Source organism: Bos javanicus, chromosome 1 (genome assembly GCF_032452875.1).
Source record: "Bos javanicus breed banteng chromosome 1, ARS-OSU_banteng_1.0, whole genome shotgun sequence".
In the NCBI taxonomy this organism is placed as follows: Eukaryota; Metazoa; Chordata; class Mammalia; order Artiodactyla; family Bovidae; genus Bos; species Bos javanicus.
The window spans coordinates 76,360,433-76,387,295 of NC_083868.1; the positions used below are offsets into that span (position 1 = coordinate 76,360,433).

The following is a 26,863-nucleotide window of genomic DNA, read 5'->3' on the forward strand; positions in this document are numbered from 1 at the left end:
TCATGTCCGGTTCTAACTGTTGCTTCTTGTCCTGCATACAGATTTCTCAGGAGGAAGGTAAGGTGGTTTGGTATTCCCATATCTTGAAGAATTTTCCACAGTTTGTTGTGATCCACACAATCAAAGGCTTTGGCTCAGTCAGTGAAGCAGAAGTAGATGTTTTATCTGGAACTCTCTTGCTTTATCTATGATCCAAGAGATGTTGGCAATTTGATCTCTGGTTCTTCTGCCTTTTCTAAATCCAACTTGAACATCTGGAAGTTCATGGTTCACATACTGTTGAAGCCTGGCTTGGAGAATTTGAGCACTACTTTGCCAGCATGTGAGATGAGTGCAATTGTGGGGTAGTTTGAACGTTCTTTGTCATTGCCTTTCTTTGGGATTGGAATGAAAACTGACCTTTTCCAGTCCTGTGGCCACTGCTGAGTTTTCCAAATTTGCTGGCATATTGAATGCAGTACTTTCACAGCATCATCTTTCAGGATTTGAAATAGCTCAATTGGAATTCCATCACCTCCACTAGCTTTGTTTGTAGTGATGTTTCCTAAGGCCCATTTGACTTTGCATTCCAAGATGTCTGGCTCTAGGTGAGTGATCACACCATTAAGATATTTTTTGTATAGTTTTTCCGTGTATTCTTGCCACCTCCTCTAATATCTTTTACTTTTATTAGGTCCATACTGTTTCTGTCCTTTATTGTGCCCATCTTTGCATGATATATTCCCTTGGTAGCTCTTATTTTCTTGAAGAAATCTCTAGTCTTTCCCATTCTATTGTTTTCTCCTCTATTTTTTCACATTGATCTCTGAGGAAGGCTTTCTTATCTCTTCTTGCTATTCTTTGGAACTCTGCATTCAGATGGGTGTATCTTTCCTTTTCTCCTTTGCCCCATAGCTTCTCTTCTAAATAGAGCTGATCATGATTATTTCTCTAAATTAGGACAGAAGAAAACTAACAGGAAGAAATGTAAAAGTTATCTGGTAAAAAATACCAACCAAAAACTGCATTACTTATTCTTTTAGAAAATCAGGCATTGAATCTTATTTTTCCTTCTGATTTTGCTGATGTGTTTGACTTTCCTCAGCAAAAGGTAAGATATATTAAAAATATAACATTTTTTTACAATGATCTCATATTTCTGGCATATCTTTAAAAAAGTAACTCTTCTATTCACTCAAAGATAAGCTTATGATTGTGATGTTTTCTTTCCACTCTTTTTTTAAACAGTCTCAAAATTTTTCAATTTTATAAGCTTTCCTGTGTGGACTTTCTTCATCTATTTTTATGCACATTTTACTAACCAGGTTTCTCTTCATCTCTGCAATCTTATAAATGGCACAGGATGATGGGTGTTTATAATATTGATGATTATGTCTGAGGCATATATTTTTGTTCTTGGGTGTATATAGGAAAAAAGTCATAATGTGCCATCTTACAGATAACCACATCCTGATTATTTGGATAGGGAGAAATAAAAATAAATGCTGAGTTTAAATACACACATTTAACGGTTTAAAGCCATGCTTGCAGCCAGTTAACCAAAAGGCCAAGTTCCTAAATATGGCATTTGGTACACTAATGAAAACAAACACCCTGGCACCTGCCACACAAAAGACATTTGATTAACTTGTTGAAACTTGATTGCTACAAAATTAGAAACAGGAAATTATAGGGAGGGAAGGAAAAGACCAGGTTGAGCTCCATTTCCCTATTTTGTTGATAGTGGATAAATTTAGTCCATGACTAAAAATCTACTCAGCACCATGTACACTGCGAATTCCAGAAAGAACATTCAGAGGATGTTCATTGTGTGAATATATGACAGTGGAGGCACCTGGAGTTATTTTTTGTACAGCCATAATTTTCACTGAGAAATTTTTGAATAACAGTTCTCCAACGCGAGGAGTTTCCAAATAGACAGTGGGCATGAGCTCTACCTTATAAGATTAGGCGTGTACTTCATTTTCAGTCCGTTGGTCTACCATGTCTACATATTGTCACTAATGATATTGCTATTGAATAAACAAACGTCTTACATTGTGTAACATCTTAACCTTTGCTTCAAAGATTTTTCATATGCAAGAACTCACTATACCCTGAAGGGATCATCCAATCTGTGGCTGGAGTTGTGGTGGGAGGAGGAAGACCTGATGGTTTGTCACTGAAGTTTGGGTTGCAGATAGACATTTATTATAGCCACAAGGCTTCCCTTGTGGCTCAGCTGGTAAAGAATCTGACTGCAATGTGGTAGACCTGGGTTGGATCCCTGGGTTGGGAAGATCCCCTGGAGAAGGGAAAGGCTGCCCTCTTCAGTATTCTGTCCTGGAGAATTCCACGGACTACAGTCCATGGGGCTGCAAAGAGTCGGACGTGACTGAGCAACTTTCACTTTCATATATATTTCTTTAAAACATTGACAGTGCACACTGACATGTTAAAAATTCTGATATAATTTATTTAAAATAAGATTAAATGAGAAGTCTGCTAAAACAAAAAAGATGTTTGCATTATTGACCATCAGTGCTGCAGTGAGTCATCGTTATTATGAAAAATAATCTCTAAAGTGGACTGGGCTAGGAAAAGATTGGCAACCATTCTTTGAGGGCTGGTATTGAAGAAAACCAAATCACTCAGGTTACTAAGGCAATTTCTCAACAAGGTCTGACTTAGATATAGTGGGTCTAACCATTAGAAATTCATGAGAGGACTAAATTTTTAGGTTTAGTCTAGATAATTCTTTGGATGTTTTATATTACTAATTTCTTAATTGGAAATATACAAAATAGACTCTACCCACATTACTTTCAACAGAAATTAAAGGCTTAATTAAAGATAAAGTACTTAAAAAAGTAATTAAACTTAAAAATCCTCTCCCACTGTGACATGGCAGGCATTTAAGTGAGATTTAACAGGACATGTTGTGGAAGGTCCCTAGTTCTATCACTGGGAAATGGCCTTGTGAGCCTGCACATAACACTCCTCAAACCTTCTTTCTCTGAAAACAGGCATGGTCTTCTAGGCAAGTGGTGGGTCACCTTGGTCCCACAGTAAAACTGAAAAGCAGAGTAAATTCGAAAGCATACCCTTTGCATGCTAAGTTGCTTCGGTTGTGTCCGACTCTGTGTGACCCTGTGGACTGTAGTCCGCCAGGATCCTCTGTCCATGAGATTCTCCAGGCATGAATAATGGACTGGGTTGCCATGCCCTTCTCCTGGGCATCTTCCCAACCCAGGGAGTCTCTTATGTCTCATGCTTGGGCAGGTGGGTTCTTAACCACTGTTGTAACCTGGGAAGCCCGATATTGTAGGCTACTTCTACAGTGTAGCGTTTATCCTTCTCCATGAAGTCATGCTCACCAGAGTCATTTTAGTAATGGAGGAAAGCTTCCAGTATAGCAGATAATAGAGTAACTACCTTTTTTCTTATTGTAAAGGTGCATCTAAGGGACAATGGTTAACACAAAGTCTGTATGATAGAGACCTGAGCTAGGGGTTCTGAGACTCAGGCCCTGCTCTTGCTTGGCTGTTATTTCACTATACGATTTTGGGCAAATGACCTCTAAAGTTGCTTCTAGCTTTTGTAAAGACTGTTGTTGAATCCGACTCTTTTCTGATGGAAGCACAGACACTATATGTTGTTGGTGTAGGTTTGGCTGAGAAAACCTTTCTGCCCTCCCTCAAATCAGGTGGGTCTATGCATAAGACTTTGCATTTAGGTTTTCACATAAAAATACTTCTCATTAATTTAAAGTATTTCTAACTGAAAAGAGAGGGCCTTCAAGTCTTTGATTTTAAGATTTCATTTGCAGTGATTCGATTTTATAAGTGTATTTTAAGAAAGAAAAAAATGCTATCAATTAAGTTATGACATGCAATCAGGTGTAAGGGCATCCCTGTGTCTCAGTGGTAAAGAATCTGTCTGCCAATTCAGGAGACACAAATTTGATCCCTGTGTTGGGAAGATCCCCTGGAGAAGAAAATGGCAACCTGATCTAGTGTTCTTGCCTGGGAAATCATATGGACAGAAGAGCCTGACAGGCTACAGTTCATGGGGTCGCAAAAGAGTCAGACAAGACTGAGCGACTAACCAACAACAACAGCAATCAAGTGTAAGGTGTTCCAATTTTAGAGAGGTTCAAGGTGCACAGAAGGGATGAAATAAGCTATATCTATTTACTTTCAAATATTTACTTCAAGTTTTTTTTCTCATCATTCTTAAGACAGTATACTCAGTTCCCCCACACTTTAGAAACAAAGATGTTAGAGCTGAGGGAGGATCCAGATGCCCTGGTATGCAGCAGTTATGTCTGCTTTTTGGGAGTGAGAGAAAGGATTGTGCAATATTTAATGCATTATTAGCTGTAAATTTTAAAAAATCGCATAATGTTGGGAGTTCCCTGGTAGTCCAGTGGTTGAGAATCCAGCTTACAATGCAAGGGACGTGGGTTCAATCTCTGGTCATGGAACTAAGATCCCACTTGCCTTGGGGCAACTAGTGTTGCCCAGGCACAGCCAGTGTTCCCCAACTAAGTTCCTGCATGCTGCAACTAAGATGTGATGCAGCCAGAAAATGACTAAATTTTTTTAAAATCACATAATGTTAAAAAATTTAAAGATTTGACTGAGTTCCTGTTCCTCTGTATTTGTTATTAATAGTGTGTCTATCAAGGTAAAATAATCATTTGACTCTTTTCAGAGTACTCACAAGTCTTAGTTTTAGTGGATGTGCCCAGTCTTTTCAGTTGTGTCTGACTCTTTGTGACCCCATGAACTATACTCCACCAACCCCATAGACTGTATATAGCCACCAGGCTCCTCTGATCGTGGGACTCTCCAGTCAAGAATACTGGGGTGGGCTGCTGTTTCCTACTTCATATATTAATGGATACAAAATTAATACAAAATAATTTTAAATACAAAAGTAAGACTTTTTGATAATAGGAAATTTCAGATATATATAGAAAACATATATTTCTGTGACGGTGAGGAAAACTCAGAATCAGACTTGAAGGATAGGGATAATTCTCCTTGTTGTGCTAGTTAACCTTGAGCAAGATGCCTAAACTGTCAAGTTGTCTAATAAACCTCACGTATGATCTCACATTTTAATTAATTAAATTTGTTTAATTTAGAATTGTTTAATTTACAAATGGCACAAATCATTATGGATTTGCCTTGTTTGCTGAACAAGAGCAATAAAACATGTACTTTTATGTTTAATATTTTTATTGAGAATGTATAAAGATATACATTTATCTGTAAAAAAACACTGCATCATTCTTATTTTATCATAGGTAAAATTTTTCAATGGAAACTCTAAATTTTGCCTGAAACCATTTTGTATAAAAATAATTATTATTGAGCCCAAGGCAGGTATTTGAAGTCAAGTCCTTCCAGGGAAAGTAAAGCTTGTACCCACAATGACTTAGGGGACTTGGGGCCATCTTTGAAGTCAATCAGCAAAGTCTATGTTAAAAAATCAAGAGGATACAGAACAGTTTGACATTATAGGCATAATCTTAGTGTTTTAATGAATGACATTCGAACAGGCATTAAGGTTGTTTCTAGTTTTCATTGATGAGGGAAGAAACCAGGTACTTGAGACACTCTCCTGCTGGAAAGCAGAGACTTGGACGCTGGAATGTCTCCTTTATTGGTGCTGCCATGCCACAACCTTTGGTGCAGTCGGCTCCACAAACAAGAGAACTAATCGTGGCTAAGGCACTTAGAACTTCAGAAGTGGGTATTACTTTCAGATCCTCTTAAACTCAAATACTTAATTTAAAGTCATTGAGGATTTTCACCCAAGAGCAATTGAACTACAGCTGGTTGCTTCTATCACTAGCATATACATTGTCTATATCATTCTCACTGAAATACATCTGAGAAATACTTGGTGTTTATTTTATTTAAAATTCTCTGTGTAAAATTTGCTCTTTTTAGTAGATTGTGTGATGGGCATTTGCTCGATATATTGAGTATGATTTTGAAAAGAAGGTGCAAATTGAGACTGAGAAACTTAACATTTCATTTAAAAAAAAAAATGAAAATGTCAGGAATGCATTCTTTCTCATTTCTCATTGTTCTTCCATCAGCGGTAGTCAATTTTCCGAAGTCACAAAGCCAGTTAGAAGAGCCAGAACAACAACGTAATGCTTTCAGCCTCTCAGTTTCATGCTTCTTCAAGTTTAACTTATTTGTGGAAGTATAAAGCATTTTCCCATCTCCAAAACAAATTGCTTATAAAGTCAGATGTGTATGGATGAGGTGTTCTTAAGGTGGCAGACACCTGCATTTTAAAATGACTTTCCCTGAGTACTACAAATCAGGAAGAATGATAATTTACTAGTATACATGTGTTAAGTGACTTTATTCTGTCTGGCGGCACCATTTTTGTTCTTTTTCAGACACTATTGTCTTCCAAAATCATAAAACTTTGTTGTTAAACCTCAATTTTTTTTCCATTTTGAATTTTCAACCATACTGCTAGTATCTTTCTTGCACACATTTAAGAAGTTAGAAACCTACCATGATATTAGTAAGATAACATTATTAAAAAGCCCAGATAAGTAAACTATTTAAATGTTGCTGTAAATTCCTTGAGGGCAGGAACTATGTCATATTCACTATTTTATCTCAGCACCCAACATAATGCCTGGCAGGGAGTCAGTATTATGTGTTGAAAGAATGAATGAATGAAGCCGCCCTCTGTGGTAGGTAAACAGAAAGGAGGGACAGATACTAAGTGATATGGAAACTAAGGCTTAGTCATGGGAAGAGATTTGCCCAACTTTTATACCTACAATAATATGTGATGAAGTTATGCCAAACTCCTGGTATGTCTGTTCATATTTCACATCACAGATCCTCATTCTAATGAGAGGGACATGTGTCCTTATTCCCTAATCATTATTCCAGTAAAGTTTAAGATTTCTCCTTATCAAACACCAATTTGCATTCTGATCCGTGAAATATTGTAAATTTCTTCATAGTAAATTATGTCCTCTAGAAATAGAAGAGAACTTCATGTATGATTGCTAACAGTTAATAATGGGAGAAAAAAGAATCTTCAAAACTAGAGACAGGGAAATGTAGATAGACTTGCACATACACATGCTATCTGGTCATTTGATACAAGCCATTTTTATGTGGTATGAAAAGGCATTCAGAGAGTAAAGTTGGATAAATGTAGTTAAATATGGCATATATATGCATCAGGATAATATGGACTATTACCACCTCCTTCACTTTTTACTCCACTTTGTAATTGCATATACTATTTAATGGGCTTCCCAGGTGGTGCTAGTGGTAAAGAACACATCTGCCAGTGCAGGAGACATGAGAGACGTGGGTTTGATCCCTGAGTCAGGAAGATTCCCTGAAGGAGGGCATGGCAACCTGCTCTAGTATTCTTGCTTGGAATTCTTGCCTCTGTCCCATGGATAGAGGAACCTGGGGGGCTATAGTCCATGGGGTCACACAGATTTGGACACAACTAAAGCGACCAACCTAGATAGTATATTGAAAAGCAGAGACATTACTTTGCCAACAAAGGTCCATCTAGTCAAGGCTATGGTTTTTCCTGTGGTCATGTATGGATGTGAGAGATGAACTATGAAGAAAGCTGAGCGCTGAACAATTGATGCTTTTGAACTGTGGTGTTGGAGAAGACTCTTGAGAGTCCCTTGGACTGCAAGGAGATCCAATCAGTCCATTCTGAAGGAGATCAGCCGTGGTATTTCTTTGGAAGGAATGATGCTAAAGCTGAAACTCCAGTACTTTGGCCACCTCATGCGAAGAGTTGACTCATTGGGAAAGACTCTGATGCTGGGAGGGATTGGGGGCAGGAGGAGAAGGGGACGACAGAGGATGAGATGGTTGGATGGCATCCCTGACTCGATGGACGTGAGTCTGAGTGAACTCCCAGAGTTGGTGATGGACAGGGAGGCCTGGCGTGCTGCGATTCATGGGGTCGCAAAGAATCAGACACGACTGAGTGACTGAATTGAACTGAAACTGACTTAGCCGGAGAAGGCAATGGCAACCCATGCCAGTCTTGCCTGAAAAATCCCATGGATGGAGAAGCCTGGTAGGCTGCAGTCCATGGGGTAGTTAAGAGTCGGGCACAACTGAGCGACTTCACTTTCACTTTTCACTTTCATGCATTGGAGAAGGAAATGGCAACCCACTCCAGCATTCTTGCCTGGAGAATCCCAGGAATAGAGGAGCCGAGTGGACATGACTGAGCGACTGGACTGAACTGAACTTAACTGAAGCGACTTAGGAGAAGGAAATGGTAACCCACTCCAGTGTTCTTGCCTGGAGAATCCCAGGGAGAGGGGAGCCTGGTGGGCTGCCGTCTATGGGGTCGCTAAGAGTCGGACACGACTGAAGCGGCTTAGCAGCAGCAGAAGCAGCAAAGCGACTTAGCCTGTATGAATACTATTTAATAAAATAGTAAATTACATTTCAATTACATTAAATTAGACAATATAATCGATGAAAAAATACTCTAAAATATAAATAAAAGCCAAAAATATATTTTGTAATACTCAACAAGATGCATTTATTGGGTATATGCTATTTATTAGGCACCAGGGATATAAACATGAATGAGACACTCTTTCTGTCATCCAGTTGCTCACAGACTGGCGGAGATGAAAACTCCTTGGCCACTGGCTCTGCCCAGCCAATGATTTCCTCCTGCAAGAGCAGACTCTTCCTGTAATTCTTTCATTTCCTTCAAGTACAGTTGATTATGTCTGCAAGGTACTTTATTATTTTGAAATCTGTCTATCTCCTTTCATCCTCCTAATAGTCAAGCTATGATTTATATGGAAAATATTATAATTCTATTTTTTAATAGATGAACTGACCCAACTCAGGTTACTTCCTCATCTCCTGACTCCTGGTATTGTAGTTATACTTTCTAATCCAAGAAAAGTGAGTTAGTAGAAAGAGACTGGTTGTTCTTAAGTTACACAGACTTGAATATGACTCTTGACTGGAAATGTTACTTAGCTTCATTGTTTTTAATATATTCACCAGGAAAATGGGGCAAAAACTTACTTTTTAGGCTTATTGTAAGGACTAGAAATAATACAGGTACAGGGACAGGCATAAAGTGATAACTTATTAAATAATAGCTATTATTATCCTGATATTAGGCGCTTCCCTCCTAGCTCAGTCGGTAAAGAATCTGCCGGCAGTGCAGGAGACCTGGGTTCCATTCCTGGGTTGGGAAGATCCCCTGGAGAAGGAAATGACAACCCACTCCAGTATTCTTACCTGGAGAACCCCATGGAAAGAAGACCCTGGCAGGCTACAGTCCTTGGGGTTGCAAGAGTTGGAAATGGCATAGCGACTAAACCACCACATCCTGATATTGCCTTCTAAAAATGGCAACTTGTCAAAATATTCTTTTTATTCTTTTATTTTTATGAAAAAATTTTATCCTTGTTCACTTTAAGGAGTAAAATTGGACGTTGGAATCTAGAATTATAGAATAGTGATAGAAAATAAAATATAATGAAATAATATTGACTGAGGGAAGGAAATTTTACTAAAGAGTTATAAATGGCAATTACTTTTAACATTTAATGTTATAGTATACTATGTATTATCATTAATTTCATCCATAATACTTCTATTAAAATATTAGTGTAAAACTATGAACAATATCTGGCTTCCCAGGTGATACTAGTGGTAAAGAGCTTGACTGCCAATGCAGGAGACATAAGAGATGTGAGTTTGATCCCTGGGCCAGGCAGATCCCTTGCAACTCAGTCCAGTATTCTTGCCTGGAGGATCCTATGGACAGAGGAGCCCAGTGAGCTACAGTCTATGGAGTCGCAAAGAGTCAGACATGACTAAAGCAACTTAGCAAGCATGCACGCATGAACAATATCATAATGAAAAGAAAACAAAGGGAAAAATCTGTTATACTTAAAATATAATTATTCTTCAAACTCTTATTATATTAACCAAAGTAAAATTTTAATTGAATTTTAAATGATTTATATTTTGTTTTATGGTTCATAAAATATCTCTATTAATTTTATTTTTTTTTTAAAAATCACTAATTATGTTGAGTCATGGTTTTCCTACAGTTTTTGTAACGTTGACAGTATAGCATAGTGATGCTGTGTAATGGAAGTGGAGCCAACGTGGTTGTTATGGTAGTTAAGGACTTCACTACAGGAACTGGACTGTACACAAACATGGGAGCAGTCAGGAAGGGATAGACTATGGAAGAGGAAGAGGAAGAGATGTCACTGTTTAAACATCTTAGTGCCCTGGCATGGATGGACAAGTCAGAGTTTGCAAGGAAATTCAACCACCAATGTGGGAACACAGGGAAGTCATGGAGAAATCCATGGAAAGGCTCTTGGAGAGGACCATGCAAAGCCACAGCTCTTACTTGGTGGGCCAATAGCCAAGTTATCAGTGGTGGCCCAGCTGATATTTTAAAGGTGCATTTTTCACAATGGTTAGAGCCTTGTATCTTAGGAACATAGAGTTTTAGAAAAGAAGGAGGTTATCATCAGCAACTGGAATTTACTATTTTCAGTAAGGGCTTCTCTGATAGCTCAGTTGGTAAAGAATCCACCTGCAATGCAGGAGACCCCAGTTTGATTCGTGGGTCGGGAAGATCCCTGGGAGAAGGAATAGGCTACCCACTCCAGTATTGTTGGGCTTCCCTTGTGGCTTAGCTGGAAAAAAATCCACCTGCAATGTGGGAGACCTGGGTTGGATTATTGGGTTGGGAAGATCCTCTGGAGAAAGGAAAGGCTACCAACTCCAGTATTCTGACCTGGAGAATTCCATGGACTGTATAGTCTTTGGGGTCACAAAGAGTTGAATACGACTGAGAGACTTTCACTTTTCACTTTCAGTCTCAGTAAATGGAGAGAGCCAGACTCAAAGGTAATTAACTTGTCTAAGCAAGAGGAGATGAAAGGGAGATATAAAATGGATGGAGAGGGGGTAAGCAGAAGGAGGCATGGCAGAAGAGTTGGTTCTGGAGGGAGTGTGTGCTTTGTGCTGAGACCAGAGCTGATGAGGCATCAATAAGGGAGAAAAGGCAAAACTGAGTAACAGCCAGTTCATGCCGACCAAAGCACCAGTAATTACTGGCCAGTGATGCTAACCACTGTTCCTGTGAGGTGCCCTGAGAATTATTTGGAGAAAGGAGGAGAACTCAGTTAAAAACATCTCTAATCAGAGAGATCTTCAGGGACATAGAAATTGGCCCATGTAGAGAGGTGCCCAGGGCAAGGAGGGAACTTGTGTCTCCTCATTTGTATACACACAAACTCTAGTTTTACTAGGAAAGAAGGAAGCCCCTGGGAAGCTGTGTAAAAGCTGATAAAGCTGGGACTGAGATTAGAAGGCTGTTTTCCTGACTCCAAAGCTTGTGTTCCTCTGATAACATGGAATCTAAGCAAAGATTGTCTGGTGGGTACAGACCACAGTGGATGAATTGTTGGTAAGAAGGTTAAATTAGATGATGTCTAAGGATTAGCCCCAAGATTCTGTGATACTGATTCTTCATTCTCTAATATAGGGAAAAATGATAGATGTGGGAGCTTCCCAGGTCATTCTCACATTCAGTACCACTGGCACTTTTAGTTCTTCTGTCTTTTTCAATGATAACAAAATGTAATGGAGCGCCACTCTGTGCTTAAGCTTGCCTGAAGCTGCACAACCGCATAATGACAGAGTTGGGGTAATATTTTGAGACTGCTCAATTTGAGTTCTGTTCCAATCTAATTTTATTAACTAATGTTCAAATCATGAAAATATTTGAATAAATTAAAATTGCACCCCTAAGGTCCCCAAACCTAGTCTTTAAGCATAACTGCTTCTTTATTGCCCATGATTCATCGTATTAGAATCAGTTAAGAACCCTGAGAAATAAAGGGAGAAAGCAAATAACCTTAAATACCTAAATTAACTTGCTGAATGAAGCCACATTCAATTAACTTATAAAGAGGAGACTTGAATGCGTATCTACAGGAAGCTCTCCTTAGAAAAGTTCTGTAAGAGTGCTGAAGAGTAATACCAAATTAAAGAGAAGACACAAAATGTGCCTGATGTTTGTGGGAGACCATTAAATATACTGCTATCAATTCTATAGCTTACCTGAGCACTGAAATCATCGTAAATCATTGTTTATCTAATTTCTAGAGAGATAACTCAGAAATACATAGTAGTCACTTTCCTAAACCTATGGAACCTATAATTGGAATTCAAAAGAGTCATATTTTGTTTTGCTAGAACTGAATTTGTAGACTGTACACTGTTTCCACAGATCAAAACTTGAAACAACATTTTAAATTTTTTCTTAAACAGAACTCAAGCATATGTTTCAGATTAACACTTAATTCAATCATTAATAGCAAGAGTACTTCAAATACTGAAGAATAAACATGACCTAAGTCTATTTTAAACTAGGTTATTAGTATCATATTTGCCTATTTGGGTTCATAAGAATAAAAGCACTGGATAGTATATGTTTGAAGAACATAGAGCATATAATTTGGTTAATATAGGGATGTTTCTTAAGTTCTAATTTTAACAGAAATAAAGATAAGAGAGAAACTTTCTTTTCTACCTAGGTTTTTAGGCCACTTTGTAACTTTAAAAATTTCCTAACACTGGACATATTTGATAAAAGCAAAATTAATATATCTAACACTCTTATAGGATCATTATTTTGAGTTCCTTTTCTCTTTATTTTGAAATAGAATATAAAAGCAAAAACAATATAATAAATACAAAATGCCTGAGCAAACAATTATCTCTACCCTAAGTTTACATTACAAAATATCTTAGGTATTTTACTCATTTTAGAGAGGATAATATTCCCCAAAACATTTCTAATTTTAACAAAATCAAGATATAATCAAAGCATTTGAAAAGTAATCAAAAACTTTAAAAAAAACAGTTAAAAGGAAAAAGCCTAACTCTTTATCAGCTTTTATATTTAACTTACCTTGTGAAAAATCAGGGGAGTCTAACTTTAGAGTCCTGTCTGTGCAGTTTCTCCCAAACTCAGCTCTGATGGTGAGTTTTCTGTCTGAGTTTTTATAGTCTCAGTTATACACCCCTCACTCCAATCCCTGCCTTTGCTTTCTCTTACATCATTTCTACAGATTTTCCACTGAACATTTTCCCAAGCTTCTTCTCAATCTCTCTCTCTCATTCTTTTCTCTCTCTCTTTCTTCACCTCTGTCTCTCTTTCTCTGTTTCCATCTCCTATTCTTCTTTTTCATATTTATTCTATCTATTGTTTTGACCATGGAATTTAAGTAGCAACGGGAGCATCAGCTCTGGAAAATTTAAGTATACATTTAGTATTGCGTTCAGTCTTGGACTCATCACCTCTTCCTGAGGTTTCAGTCCAGCTCTGATAATTACAAATCACATTTGTGAAATAAAATGCACTAATATTCACTATATAGAAAGTCACTAGGCCATTTCAAAAAAAGATTTAGGGAAACAAAATCAGAAACACAAACTGATTTATTGGTGTATATTTTGGACTCTTAAATTAAATGATCATGTGTGGAAATGGTGACTAGTTTCAGCCTCAGTCAGGTACACAGCTTGAAACTGACAGCTACTTCATAATTAACTTTGCTATACTGGGAAGGCTGTCACTTACAAACCTATAAATACTGAACTGTGACATGTGGGCTATAAATGCATACATTGTACTCATTTTCATCTTGCTTTTGTTCTCTTGTTTTTTAATTTCCTTTTAACTAAACATTCTTGCCTCTGTCTGAAAATTTCCTTCATTTCCATTTCTCACTAATCACATTTGAAACTTTACATACATGAGTTATAAAAAATAAGTTATTAAGTCCTTAAAGGAATATGTTGTCAGATCATTATTAGCTCACTTAAGTCACCAGTAGATTCCCACTTGACAGATAGAGACTGAGGCTAGGTAAATGATTTAATGAAATCACACAGCTAGGAAGCAGCATTAGAGCTAGATTTCAAATACAGATCTTCTTAATTCCATATCCAGTTCTTTTCCCACAACTTCATTCTGTCCCATTATTTAAGAAGTTGGAAAAGAGAATCCAAACCAGATTAATTGGCACAAATAGAAATAAATTTGTTCTTTTGGTTTTACTTTAAAAGCCATTTTCAAAACTTCTGGCTAGTGTAGGAACTATTACATGGTTTACTTAGATCTAGATGGAGAACTGACCAGACTGTACTGAATTGGTGGGACAGTAAAATGCTTCATTTTTATGAAGGGTTTCCAGGGATAACATATGTCTCAACAAGCTTGAAATTTGAGTAGTTGGCAGCAATAGTTCACAAGTCAAGATAAAAATACAGCCTAATCGTGGATCCTTGTTTAGACATTACTGCAATAAAACGATTATGTTAACTTGAATCCACATGATGGAAAACTCTCAATATAGATTTAATGGATTCGTCATAATGCTACTAGAAGCTGATATTCTTGATGTACCTTCTACCCTTATTTGAAAGGCCTCCCTTAGAGTGCTGACAAGTGATATCTGTGGCTGATTTATTCCAGATCTATCCCTGCTTAGACAGTCCAAAGATTCCACCCTATTTGTGGATTTTGTTGACCTAATTCAAAAATTTGACTTAACTGTTCTGTAGCAGTAGAAATAGCAACAGTTTATTCCAGGAACATAACCATGGTACATTTAAGCCATTTATACAGGCTTCTCCACATTATAAAGCCCTATGTAAATTACTTATACATTTATACATAATAAAGAAAGTATTACTTAAAAGAGAGAGTAGAAATAGAAGCATATGAAGACACTGAAGGAGAAAAAACACCCAGTAATAGAGAGACTAAGATGAAAAAGGGAAAAAGTATTACTAAAAACTTACATCATTATTTAATTATCATAATAACCTTATTGCTGCTGCTGCTAAGTCGCTTCAGTCGTGTCCGACTCTTAGCGACCCCAGAGATGGCAGCCCACCAGGCTCTGGGATTCTCTGCCGTCCCTGGGATTCTCCAGGCAAGAACACTGGAGTGGGTTGCCATTTCCTTCTCCAATGTATGAAAGTGAAAAGTGAAAGTGAAGTCGCTCAGTCATGTCCCACTCTTAGCGACCCCATGGACTGCAGCCTACCAGGCTCCTCCGTCCCTGGGATTTTCCAGGCAAGAGTACTGGAGTGGGGTGCCATTGCCTTCTCCTAATAACCTTATTAATGAGTCATTATTATTACTATTATTATATAACAGATGGAGAAACTAAATATCAAATATGTGAAAGGGTAGCCAAAGTGCTCACACTTAAAATGATACACACTGCTGTGTATAAAATTGATAGCTACTGAGAACCTAGTCTATGGAGAAGGCAATGGCACCCCACTCCAGTACTCTTGCCTGGAAAATCCCATGGATGGAGGAGCCTGGTGGGTTGCAGTCCATGGGGTCGCTAAGAGTCGGACACGACTGAGTGACTTCACTTTCACTTTTCACTTTCATGCATTGGAGAAGGAAATGGCAACCCACTCCAGTGTTCTTGCCTGGAGAATCCCAGGGACAGCGGGGCCTGTTGGGCTTCCGTCTATGGGGTCACACAGAGTCGGACACGACTGAAGAGACTTAGCATCAGCAGCAGCAGCAGCACAGGGAACTTGTCTCAATGCACTGAAGTGATCTAAATGGGAAGAAAATTTAAAAAGAAAATGGGACGTATGTATACATAATAACTGATTCATTTTGCTGTACAGCAGAAACTAGTACAACATTGTAAAGCAACTATACGCCAATAAAATTTTTTTAAAAAGTGATGAGGCCAGAAGACTTAGCTTTCTGTATCATTCAGGATTCTGGCAATAAAGAAATGGTACATTCAAATCGAATAATTTGAGAATAATTTAGTGTTGGCAGGGTGTGGAGGAACGAGAAAGGATTGTGCAGTATACTGAACCCCCAATAATAGCCAGGTATTTCTAAACCTGAAGGATTAAAAGTGAGATTACAGGGACCCAGAACAGAGGGATCTTGGTAGAGAAAGTTTCTTGGCAGAAGTGTAACTTTTCATCAAGGGACACAGGTAGTTAAGAGTGATCTACAAGGGAGGGAACCTAGAAGGCAAACACTGAGATTTCACTCTGCTTCCTGGACACAATCTCCTGTTGTATTTACCTCTGGTCAAACCTGAGAGATAAAGGACTCAGCATGTTGTTTAACCTCAAAATTGCACCAAGAGACATACAAATGGCATTCCTTGTAAAGATCAACTTGAGTGTGAATGCCACTGTTACCCACACTGTTATGCCATACTTCCTAATGTTTTTTTTAAAGTCAGGTTTATTGAAGGATAATTTACATAAACAAAATTCACCCTTTTAAAGTGCACAGTTTGATGAGTTTTGACAAATGTAGACAGTATGTATCCTCCACTACAATCAAGATAAAGACCATCTCTATAGGCACCCCACCCCCACCCCACTGCCCTTTACAGTTAATTCTCTACCCAAGTCCTAGGTCCTGTTAACCACCCATCTGATTTCTGTCTCTATAATTTTGCCTTTTCCAGAAGGCTTTAGGAAATTATACAGTATGTAGTCTTCGGTGTCTGGCTTCTTTTACTCAGAATAAAGCTTCTGAGGTACATCCATATTACTAGATGTACCAGCACTTGGTTTCTTTTTAAAATGGGAATGTTCTTTTGAGTAGATGTGCCACATTTGCTTAATCATTTACCAGTTGGTGAAAATTTGAATTGCTTCCAGTTTTTGGTGATTATGAATAAAGCTGCCAGAGTCATTAACATAGAAGTCTTTGAGTGGATATACATTTTATTTTCACCTGGGCAAATATAAAGAAATGGGATTTCTAGATCACATGGCAAGGGTATGTTTAACTTAATAAGAAATAGCCAAAATGATTTCCAAAGTCGCTCTACCATTTTGCATCTCCACCAGAAATGTATGAGAGTTCTAGTTACTCAGCATCTTGCTAGCGTTGGACAGTCGTTGCCGTTTCCAAAAATTTAGCCTTGCTAATAAATGTGTACTGGTATCTAGATGTACTTGGGACTTCCTCAGGGGCTCGGCGCTAAGAATCTGTCTGGAATGTAGGAGACGTAGGAGACATGGGTCCAGTCCCTGGTTGGGAAAGATCCCCTGGAGGAGGGCGTGGCAACCTACTCCAGGGTTCTTGCCAGGAAAATCCCATGGACACAGAAGCCTGAAGGTCTATTGTCCATGGGGTAGCAAAGAGTCGGACATGACTGCACACAAGCTCTCTACTGTATACTATCCTACTGTGTTTAATTTGTATTTCCATAAAAACTAAGGGATGTTGATAATCTTCTCATGTACTTACTCCCCCTTGTATATCTTCTTTGGTAAAGTGTCGGTTCAAATCTTTTGCTTAATATTCAGTGGTGAGACTTCTCTATACATTCTAGATACAAGATTTTTTAAATGAGATTTGTGTTTTGCAATTTTTTTCCCATTCTATAGCTTGTCTTTTCACTCTCATAACATCTTTGTTTCATAGAGCAGGCATTTATTATTTTGATGAAGTACAATTTGCCATTTTTAAAAAACAGAACATATTTCATACCCTAAAAAATCATTTCCTCACTCAGGTTTGCAGTAATTTTTTCTTGTGTTTCCTTCTTGAAGTTTCTAAAATTATTTGTCTACTATAAGTCATTTCCATCTCCATTTAGGTTTTAAGATCGACTTATGAATGTGTACAAAAGAACTAGCTGGGATTTTATTGGAATTTCTTTGAATCTATAGATCAATTGGAGGAAAACTGACATTTTTCAAGTACTCTAATGTGTGAACTTAGTATGTTTCTATTTTATTTAGCTCTTTGATTTCTCTTTACAATGTTTTTAAATTTCAAAGAGTACTAATCTTGTATTTATTTTGTTAAATATTTCACTAATTGTTTGATATTTTTTATGCTATTACAAATGTAGCTTCTAAAATTTCAATATCTAAGTGGACATCTCTAGTTTACAAAAGTACAATTGATTATTGTCTATTGATCTTTTATTCTGTGACCTTCTTAAACTTATTTATCAGTTCTAGTAGGTTTTTATAGATTAAACAGGATTTTATGTAGGTACATAAAAAACCTGGTTCAGGTAGGAAACCTGTTTTGAATCTTCAACTTGCATGTCTCTCATATTTTTGTAATTGTTTATTGCCTTATCCAGCCCCTCCAGTGAAATAGTCTATAGAAGTGGAGGGTGAAAATCCCCACCTTGTTCCTGATCTTCTGGTTAAGAAGGTATTAATTTTTCACCATTAAATATGATAATGTAGGGTTTGTATAACTGCCCTTTATCAGGTTGCAGAAGTTCCCTTCGGTTATTAGTTTTCTGAAAGTGAATTATAACCTTGCTCTTCTGAGATAAATTCTACTTGATCACAATGAATACATTTAAGGGTATTTATTGATGAGGGAGGTAGGCTTTTTATTTCCTTAAAATGTATTTTTCAGCTTTTGGTATCAGAATTATGGTGGTCTCACAAAATAATTGGGAAGAATTATACCCTTGTCTTAGTTCATTCAGGATGTTATAATGAAAATACTATAGACTGGAAGGCTTAACAACAAACATTTATTTCTATTTTTCTGGAAGCTGGGCAGTCCAAGATTAAAGTGCCTGCAGATTTGGAGTCTAATGGGAGCATATTTCCTGGTTCATAGATGATGAACTTCTCAATGTTTTCTCACATAACAGGAAGTGTGAGAGACATCTGTGGGGTCTCTTTTGCATGTATGCTCAGTCTCTCAGTCGTGTCCGACTCTTTGAGACCCTATGGACTGTAGCCAACCAGGCTCCTGTGTCCATGGGATTTTCCAGGCAAGAATATACTATAATGGGTTGCCATTTCCTCCTCCAGGGGATCTTTCTGACCCAGGAATCGAACCTGTGTCTCCTGCATTGGCAAGTGGATTCTTTATCACTGAGGCATCTGGGAAACCCATTGGGTCTCTTTTGTAAGAACACTAATTCTATACACGAAGCTTCCACCATTATGACCTAATCACTTCTCAAAGACCCCCCACCCCCCATCTCCTAATACTATCACATTAGGGGTTAGGATGAAAAGTGAAAGTGTTAGTTGCTCAATCCAACTCTTTGAGACCCTGTGGACTGTAGCCGCCAGGCTCCTCTGTTCATGGGATTCTCCAGGCAAAAATACTGGAGTGGGTTGCCATGCCCTTGCCCAAGGGATCTTCTCGACCCAGGGATCAAACCAGTGTATCCTGCTTGCAGACAGATTCTTTACCCTCTGAGCCACCTGGGAAACCCCTGCAATTATTGATATACTTATTTTTAAAGCTACAATCTTAAAACTGGTGTTTTTTGTTTCATCTATTTTCTACTATTCTACTTTAATTTGGATTATTGTTAATACCTATGTTTAAGTTGTTGCTATAGATTTACAATATGCCAATCATTATATTGACACAGCTTTCCTTCAAGTCATATTTTTCCACTTCACATATAGGGTAACCATCTTTTAATAGTATAATTTCATAGTATTCTTTTTATCCTTTGTAGCATTATTGTCACACTTTTTAATTTTCGCTTTTATAAACCCAATTATTTTTTTCTATATTTATTTTACAAAGTCAATAATTTTTAGTGATTAAACATTTTTTAAATTTCAGTTCAGTTCAGTTCAGTCTCTCAGTCGCGTCTGCCTCTTTGCGACCCCATGAATCGCAGCACGCCAGGCCTCCCTGTCCATCACCAACTCCCAGAGTTCACTCAGACTCACGTCCATCGAGTCAGTGATGCCATCCAGCCATCTCATTCTCTGTTGTCCCCTTCTCCTCCTGCCCCCAATCCCTCCCAGCATCAGGGTCTTTTCCAATGAGTCAACTCTTCACATGAGGTGGCCAAAGTATTGGAGTTTCAGCCTCAGCATCAGTCCTTCCAATGAACACCCAGGACTGGTCTCCTTTAGGATAGACTGGTTGGATCTCCTTGCAGTCCAAGGGACTCTCAAGAGTCTTCTCCAACACCACAGTTCAAAAGCATCAATTCTTTGGCACTCAACCTTCTTCACAGTCCAACTCTCACATCCATATGTGACCACTGGAAAAACCATAGCCTTGACTAGACGGACCTTTGTTGGCAAAGTAATGTCTCTGCTTTGGAATAGGCTATCTAGGTTGGTCATAACTTTTCTTCCAAGGAGTAAGCGTTTTTTAATTTCATGGCTGCAGTCACCATCTTCAGTGATTCTGGAGCCCCCCAAAATAAAGCCTGACACTGTTTCCCCATCTATTTCCCATGAAGTGATGGGATCAGATGCCATGATCTTCGTTTTCTGAATGTTGAGCTTTAAGCCAACTTTTTCACTCTCCTCTTTCACTTTCATCAAGAGGCTTTTTAGTTCCTCTTCACTTTCCGCCATAAGGGACACATCTTACAAGGTAGGAATTATCCATAATTAAATCATCGGGAAATACGATTTGGAATATGTTCGAAGTCATGCAGGTATAAAGGTGAGAGCTAGGATTTGTGCTTGTGAGTGACTCCTCCAAAACTTTTCTTTAAAACTTCTTCAATGTTGCTTTCCACTGTGCTATACCAATGATGCTGAGAAGTCAGCTTGACAGTCCTGGGTATCCCTGATATTCTGGAATGATCTATTTAGGCCATCAACTTTCATCATTGTGGAGAAGTCATGTCTTTATGAATTATATACCCTTTAAATTCATCTCTACAAATTGACACTGGGAAGGATACTCAGGTATCAAAATATAAATAAACTTTGCTCAATATGCAATAGGAAATAAGACAAGTAAATTAGAACCTCTTAAGTAAGTAGGACAGAGAAGGTGATGGCACCCCACTCCAGTACTCTTGCCTGGAAAATCCCAGGGACGGAGGAGCCTGGTAGGCTGCAGTCCATGGGGTCGTGAAGAGTCGGAACGACTGAGCGACTTCACTTTCACTTTTCACTTTCATGCATTGGAGAAGGAAATGGCAGACCACTCCAGTGTTTTTGCCTGGAGAACCCCAGGGACGGGGAGCCTGGTGGGCTGCCGTCTATGGGGTCGCACAGAGTTGGACACGACTGAAGCGACTTAGCAGCAGCAGCAGCAGCAAGTAAGTAGGAAATGCCACTGCTGGACTGTACCCGTCAGACTTACATTCCTGTACTTGCCCAGCTTCAGGACCAACAAAAGAGCCTGGAGTCTGAGACTGAGATGTCAGTGGCTTAATGGATGGAGGAGCTTACATGTCTGAAACAAGGTCCGAGAGTGACACCCCACTGTGTGTGGCAGATGGTGCAGGGCATGGCAGGAGACTTCTCTCTCTCTCGAGGGTGGGGAGAAGTTACCAGTTCTGAAGGAATAGACATCAAGTAGGTTTACATGTTGGGTTTTCCTGGTGGATCAGTGGTTGAAAATCCGCGTACCAATGTAGAAGTCATGGATTCAACCCCTGAGTTGGAAAGATCCCCTAGAGAAGGAAATGGCAACCCTGTCCAGTATTCTTGCCTGGGAAGTCCCATGGACAGAGGAACCTGGCAGGATCTATGAGATCACAAAAACGTGTCCATGGGGAAACATAAGAGTAGGACACGAATTACCAACTGAACAACAACAGCAACAACAATGGGCTCACTGGTTACTGGAAAACCAGGAGAGAGGCACACCTCTTACCCTTTCCTTTTGGTAAGAATTATCACTAGTGGGGGCCTGGGGCAAGTGTGTAGAAAGGTCAGTCATGCGAGCAGGGTATAGGTGAGGCATGCACTGGTTGAGCAGGGGTTGTGTGGGGAGCAAGAGAACAGCCACCTTGGGTGGCCTGACTATACAGCCAGTAACAAGATTATTAAATTCTCTTTGTTGATTGTTGTTCAGTCACTAAGTTGTATCTGACTCTTTACACCTCCATGAACTGCAGCACACTAGGCTCCCCTGTCCTTCACTGTCTCTTGGAGTTTGCTCAAATTTTTGTCCATTGAGTTGGTGATGCTATTCAGCCAATTCATCCTCTGCACCTCCCCTCTCCCCCCACCCAACCCTGCCGCCTTTTGCCTTCAATCTTTCCCAGCGTCAGGATCTTTTCCAGTGAGTCAGCTCTTTACATCAGGTGGCCCAAGTATTAGAACTTCAACTTCAGCATCTGTCCTTCCAATGAATATTCAGGGTTGATTTCCTTTAGGATTGACTGATTTGATCTCCTTGCAGTCCAGGGGACTCTCAAGAATCTTCTCCAGCACCACAATTCAAAAGCACCAATAAAGCAAGACTTCAAGTAAGATATCCAGTGCAAATTAACTATAATATGAATGCTTAAAAACCTCTAACATAGACAGTATCCAAAGGATGAACGTAATCATCCTACTCTACTCTATGCTTGTCAGATTGTATTGTACTTTGAGAGAGTTGCAGACAAATTAGTGTCCCAAAATGAGGACCCAGCTCAGGGTGGTATCTGGAAGACAGTTGCTTTAAAGACCATATAGAAGAATGCATAAGTTTAATTTGAGGGGCAAAAAATAAAAACAAGCAAACAAACTATAGAGGGTCCTAATATTGATTATGGGTCATAAAACACAGGAAGAGAGATTTTAATTCAATAGGAACAAAGCACTGTCTACATTTTATTTAGATCTTTTGACAATAGAATTATTTCCCTCAAAGAACAGTTAGTCCCTACATCAAAAAGAAAAGTGAGTCTGTTGAGTGTGTTGAAGAAAGGATTGCACTTATAATCCCTTCGATTAGAGGACTAGTAAGGTTCTAAACCTGTGATTCTCTTAACAAAAACTGAAAAGTATATATTGGTATGAACGTATATTCAAATATACAGAGTGACTAGTTTATATCATCTGTCATATATTGATCAAAGTTATTACCATGTGTAAGTTTTAAATATAAAGCACTCTCCTTAGTGTGGTTGCCAGACATATTGGACAAGTTAAAAGAAACTTTGACTTGATATTGCCCATCTTTGCCCTAAAATCAATTTATATCTTATTACCTAAACAAATACACTGGTTGAATAAAATATACATGTAATATGTGATACAATCATTAATCTCTTTTGCTTCAGAATTAGTTCTCTTATTGTATTTGCTCACAAAATTATAAATATTTTCACTCTAAATGGGAGTAGATAGGTATAGGCATGAATGTAAGTCCTTGTCAAGAATATTTCTCATCAGATTTCACTCATCTCCCTAGTTACTACCGCCATATATTAAATAAAAGTAATTTATTCTAACCTCAGGCAGATGGTTCTACAGTAATCATTTTTTGGTTTTTAATTAATTGTTTTCTCAAGCAAAAAAGTATATAAGTTTAGTTTTCTCTGTCTTTTTAATAATGAATTCAAATTGAGGAAGGAGGAGGGGATGACTTACAAGTGACTTTGAAATTCTTTAAACACTAAATTTCTTTTCCTTTTCTTTCCTTCCAAATTTCAAATTAGGAGGTATATTGAAGAATTCAGTGTTTAGGAATCAGACATACATTTTAAAATACACTCTGTATTTATTTATGAAAATAAATATTTAAATAAAGGTTAAATACATATTTAAAATTTATTAAGTACTTACCATGAACCATATACTGCTCTAAGGGGTTTTACATGTATCCAGTCCGGTTCAGTCGCTCAATCGTGTCCGACTCTTTGCGACCCCATGAATCGCAGCACGCCAGGCCTCCCTGTCCATCACCAACTCCTGGAATTTACCCAGACTCACGTCCATCGAGTCAGTGATGCCATCCAGCCATCTCATCCTCTGTCGTCCCCTTCTGCTCCTGCCCCCAATCCCTCTTTTCAGAGTCTTTTCCAATGAGTCAACTCTTCTCATGAGGTGGCCAAAGTACTGGAGTTTCAGCTTTAGTATCATTCCTTCCAAAGAAATCCCAGGGCTGATCTCCTTCAGAATGGACTGATTGGATCTTCTTGCAGTCCAAGGGACTCTCAAGAGTCTTCTCCAACACCACAGTTCAAAAGCATCAGTTCTTTGGCACTCAGCTTTCTTCACAGTCCAACTCTCACATCCATACGTGACCAATGGAAAAACCATAGCCTTGACTAGACGGACCTTTGTTGGCAAAGTAATGTCTCTGCTTTGGAATAGGCTATCTAGGTTGGTCATAACTTTCCTTCCAAGGAGTAAGCGTCTTTTAATTTCATGGCTGCAGTCACCATCTACAGTGATTTTGGAGCCCCCCAAAATAAAGTCTGACACTATTTCCATTGTTTCCCCATCTATTTCCCATTAAGTGATGGGACCAGATGCCATGATCTTCGTTTTCTGAATGTTGAGCTTTAAGCCGACTTTTTCACTCTCTACTTTCACTTTCATCAAGAGGCTTTTTAGTTCCTTTTCACTTTCTGCCATAAAGGTGGTGTAATCTGCATATCTCAGGTTATTTATATTTCTCCCGGCAATCTTGATTCCAGCTTGTGCTTCTTCCAGCCCAGCGTTTCTCATGATGTACTCTGCATATAAGTTAAATAAGCAAGGTGACAGTATACAGCCTTGACGTACTCCTTTTCCTATTTGGAACCAGTCTGTTGTTCCATGTCCAGTTCTAACTGTTGCTTCCTGAGCTGCGTACAGGTTTCTCAAGAGGCAGGTCAGGTGCTCTGGTATTCCCATCTCTTTCAGAATTTTCCACAGTTTATTGTGATCCACATAGTCAAAGGCTTTGGCATAGTCAATAAAGCAGAAATAGATGTTTTTCTGGAACTCTCTTGCTTTTTTGATGATCCAGCGGATGTTGGCAATTTGCTCTCTGGTTCCTCTGCGTTTTCTAAAACCAGCTTGAACATCTGGAAGTTCACAGTTCACGTATTGCTGAAGCCTGGCTTGGAGAATTTTGAGCATTACTTCACTAGGGTGTGAGATGAGTGCACTTGTGCAATAGTTTGAACATGTTTTGGCATTGCCCTTTTTGGGGATTGTATCAGCTTACTTAAAATCATCACAACAATACTCTGAGGTTAATTCTTTTATTATATTCATTTTGAAAATAAGGAAACTGAGATATATTTAGGTTAGTCAACAGATTCAGTTTGGTTCAGAGGCCAGATTCTTGGCCGTCACTTTTTATTGATAGAGAAAGTGCATTGTGCCAAGAAAGTGACAAGTGACAATTTTAGCTGGAATAGCAATAGGTTTTAGCCATAAAAATTAGGAATTAGTAAAGGTAATATTTTCCTTTTTGTTTTTAAAAGATATTTATGACTAAATGCTATTGTTTATTTTTATGTTTTCCCAAAATTAATATAACTCTGGGGGGAATATTTCTCATCCAGTCTTGTTCTCTTTCTTTCATTTTCTCTCCTTCTGTTAGACACACAAACACATATTCTAGCATTTTTAATGTTTTTATAACTTTGTGCACTGGAGGCCAGTAGATATTTAGCAGAGGCAAGTAAGTTATCTTTTCTACACACAGAATCTTTACGTCTACAAAACGGCCTCTACAAAACTGAACTTCCAGCTGCTAGCATGATTTAATTTAGGAATATCCCACAGGTTTTCCCTTTGCATATTAGACGTAAGATACTCCCTGGAAAAATTACCCCTGGCTACCATTTGGTCTTCCTTGGACTGGCATAGTTGGGATTGAAGAGTAAGATTGTCTTTGTCCTGTACAGGCCCTGGACAAGTCTTATATTTTCTGGGCTTCTAGTTCCTCCTCTGTGAAATAAGGAGCTTTTTCAAGTGACCCTTACGGCATTTTCCAGTTTTCAAATGTCTTTGACTCACTAAGTCAGGTAACCGCTTATCTGCAAATGTGCTTACATTGACTACAGTGTAGGGTGTTCATTTCCACAAATATTTCCTTAGAGTCTTTTGTGGACCAGGTCCTTAGAAAGTCAAAGTGTAGGATAAAGAATTTGTATGGGATAGCCCACATTCTCAAGTAACTTAAGGTCTTGCAGAGAAGAGTGTTAATTTGAAAAATAATGACATTTCAATGTGATTAGTGCTATACAAATAGTGTAAGAACAGTTTTATGGAAGCATATTTTAAACATGATTTGAGAGATTTACCTTCTGTCATATTATTTTCGTTGCCAGGGTGCCTGAAGAGTGACTGACAGGTCTCACCCTAACATTAAGTATGTGCACATGTTTTCTGAATAAGGATGTATCTTACCATCTGCAAGTTAAGACTAGAAAAAGTCTTCAAGGTCTATGCTATTATGATTGTAAAGGAACAAAAGTAACTTTCTTAATATTCAAGATCCATATTATCTTTCAGGGTCCGTCGATGTAAAAAAAAATGAAGCTGTAAAGTCCATTCTTAATATATCTTACTTACAATTATCACCATGAGCTATTTTCTTGAATAGATGCATGATACTGGATGCTTGGGGCTGATGCAGTGAGACGGCCCAGAGGGATGGTACGGGGAGAGAGGAGGGAGTGGGGTTCAGGATGGGGAACACGTGTATACCTGTGGCGGATTCATGTTGATGTATGGCAAAACCAATACAATATTGTAATTAACCTCCAATTAAAATAAATAAATTTATATTAAAAAAGAAATAAAATGTGCTTAGCCTTCTTCCTTTATATTTTTTAGTATATTAAAAAATTCTGTTTTTTAAAAAAATTTTCTTGTCTATGCCACCCAGCATGTAGGATCTTAGTTCCCCGACCAAGGATCAAACCTGTGTCCTTCACACTGGAAGTGTGGCTTCTTAACCACTGGAACACGAGGGAAGTCCCCAAATGTTCTTTCTTACTCTTCACATTGAGCCTTTGTTTCAGCATTTGTGAATCTTGTTCATTATCTGCAATAAACTCTCACTCACTAGTCTGCAAGATATTAGAATTCACTTACCTGTCAATGTGAAGCAGAACTAT

General features: G+C 38.4%; 1 protein-coding gene and 1 long non-coding RNA gene across 2 annotated transcripts in view; one reads left to right on the forward strand and one right to left on the reverse strand.

Moving 5' to 3' along the window:
• Positions 1-13,150, reverse strand: part of OSTN (osteocrin) — a 36,342-nt gene extending 23,192 nt beyond the window's left edge. Inside the window, exon 1 of the mRNA XM_061412941.1 lies at positions 12,997-13,150. The gene's annotated coding sequence lies outside the window, so the exon portion shown is untranslated. The remainder of the gene's footprint in view (positions 1-12,996) is intronic.
• Positions 1-26,595, forward strand: part of LOC133245027 (uncharacterized) — a 37,093-nt gene extending 10,498 nt beyond the window's left edge. Inside the window, exon 3 of the long non-coding RNA XR_009735598.1 lies at positions 26,072-26,595. This is a non-coding gene — a long non-coding RNA (uncharacterized LOC133245027). The remainder of the gene's footprint in view (positions 1-26,071) is intronic.
• The last annotated feature ends 268 nt before the right edge of the window (positions 26,596-26,863 follow it).